The sequence below is a fragment of the Chaetura pelagica genome, unplaced genomic scaffold, assembly GCF_000747805.2.
Source record: "Chaetura pelagica isolate M959 unplaced genomic scaffold, ChaPel_1.0 scaffold68, whole genome shotgun sequence".
In the NCBI taxonomy this organism is placed as follows: Eukaryota; Metazoa; Chordata; class Aves; order Apodiformes; family Apodidae; genus Chaetura; species Chaetura pelagica.
The window spans coordinates 317,113-318,987 of NW_009954407.1; positions in this window are offsets into that span (position 1 = coordinate 317,113).

The window sequence follows — 1,875 nt, forward strand, 5'->3', positions numbered from 1 at the left end:
GGAATGCTACTTGCTATTGATTCCACTCTTCTCCTGTCTCTCCAGATTTAGTAAAGCAAAGACTGAGATACCATGTTTCCTGTTGTTGTCAAAACAGACTTTACTTAATATAATTTTGTCACAAAACACAATTTCATTGTCAGTGACCTCTCCTTTTTTTCACAGGTAGACTTATCTTACCAATATCTAGAAAGTATGGCAAAAGGTTTACTGAATATTCCCAGGACAGTGCAGCGGTAGCATGGATGTACAGCAGAGCAAGAGTATTTCTGGACAGATGTAATGACAAAATTAAGGGAAAAAAAAATAATTGAAAGGGAAAGCTGCTATTCAAATGACAAAAGAGTATTTAAAACCCCCACACTTCTTCTGGCACAGTTTATGCTGAAGCAGTGCAGCCTGTGCCTTGCAGATGTGTGACACAAGAAGCATAAAATGCAATGGCTCCGTGTCCACATCCAATTGCTCCTCCTGGGGAAGAGGGCAGAGTCTGAGGTCTCCAGAAAAAGACCACGAGGGAGTGTAATGTGATTGAATCCTTAAGAGGAGTGTGTTTACTTTAGGAGCCTGAAAGTGCAGCTGTCTCCAAACTGTACAGAAGCCACAGATCATGAGAAAGAGACCAAAGGCTCCACAGTCAGTTGTTGGTATTTATTTTTTGGTAGGTATTTATATTTATGCTGATATTTATATGTAGTTTTCAGTCCAGAATAAGGGGACATTAAGAATATTTGTATTTTCAGAGACAGAGGAAGACCAAATGTGTCTCTCTTTAAGCAAAGAAAGAGAAAAAAAAAGATGTGTGAATGGGTAGGCTAAAGCAGCAGAGAGGACAGTGTTGGCTTCCTGGGAAAAACAAAGTACCTCACTGCCTAGACTGAAGGGGATCAGGGTGTTATTTGCTGCTGCTCATCACTGTGTGACTTTGCCTCATTCTTGTATTGAACTGCAAATTGACTGAATACGCAGCTCAGCACTAGAAATCCTGTGAAATTCACTCTCCTGACTGTCAAGAGACAAGATCGTTCTGTGATATTTCTGGTAGATCCAATATTACACTGCAGCATGACTACAGCATGCCGGTAGTATCCCTATGGTGTTATTTTCATGTAGCCACCCCAGAAGTATGTACAGACAGGAATGACTTCCCAGAGTTGAGATGCTGAGAAAGGAGCTGCCATTTCTCCATCTGTCTGCCATTACCATGCTGCTTAAATTTCATCACCAAAGATCCAGCTGCTGTGAGCTAGCACCATGTCAGAGTTACGTGTGAATGTCATTGCACTGCTTCATGGCAAGATTCACTGAAGACAAACATTTACAGAGATAAGTAATGAGCTTTAGTTTGTGACTTGGAAAAAGCTTCCTACTATATTTTATCTTTTGAGCCTGTTTGCTCTTGCTTACCTTCAAAAGGATCTTAAATGTTTTTATATAAAGGCTTATGGATGAGGCATTAAGTTTGCAGGTAATAACAAACAGACATTGTAGAATTCCCATCATGCGCAGGCTAGTCACTGAGTTGTTAAAAATCTGATTGCCTGAGGAAAGGTATCTGCTTTCACAGAACTCTTCAGGATGTGACCTGAGCTGCTTTAGCTTTGCAAAACTTCCCTGCTCTGAGTTCTTAACCATATATATAAATTGGCCAAATTTTGCTCCTAGCTGAAACAGGTTCAAACAGGGTTTGGGAAATGCTTCCGAAACAATGCCATCCTGCTGACATCGATCGCTAAAATCTTGTCAAAGGCACGGAGGAGTGTTATTTAGGTTGCAGATTCATGAAGGAGGAAAGAGTTTTTTGTTATGAATTTGGGCATGACTGAACATAGCAGGATTTTATTCAGCCTCAGAGGAGTACAGTCAACAGTGCAA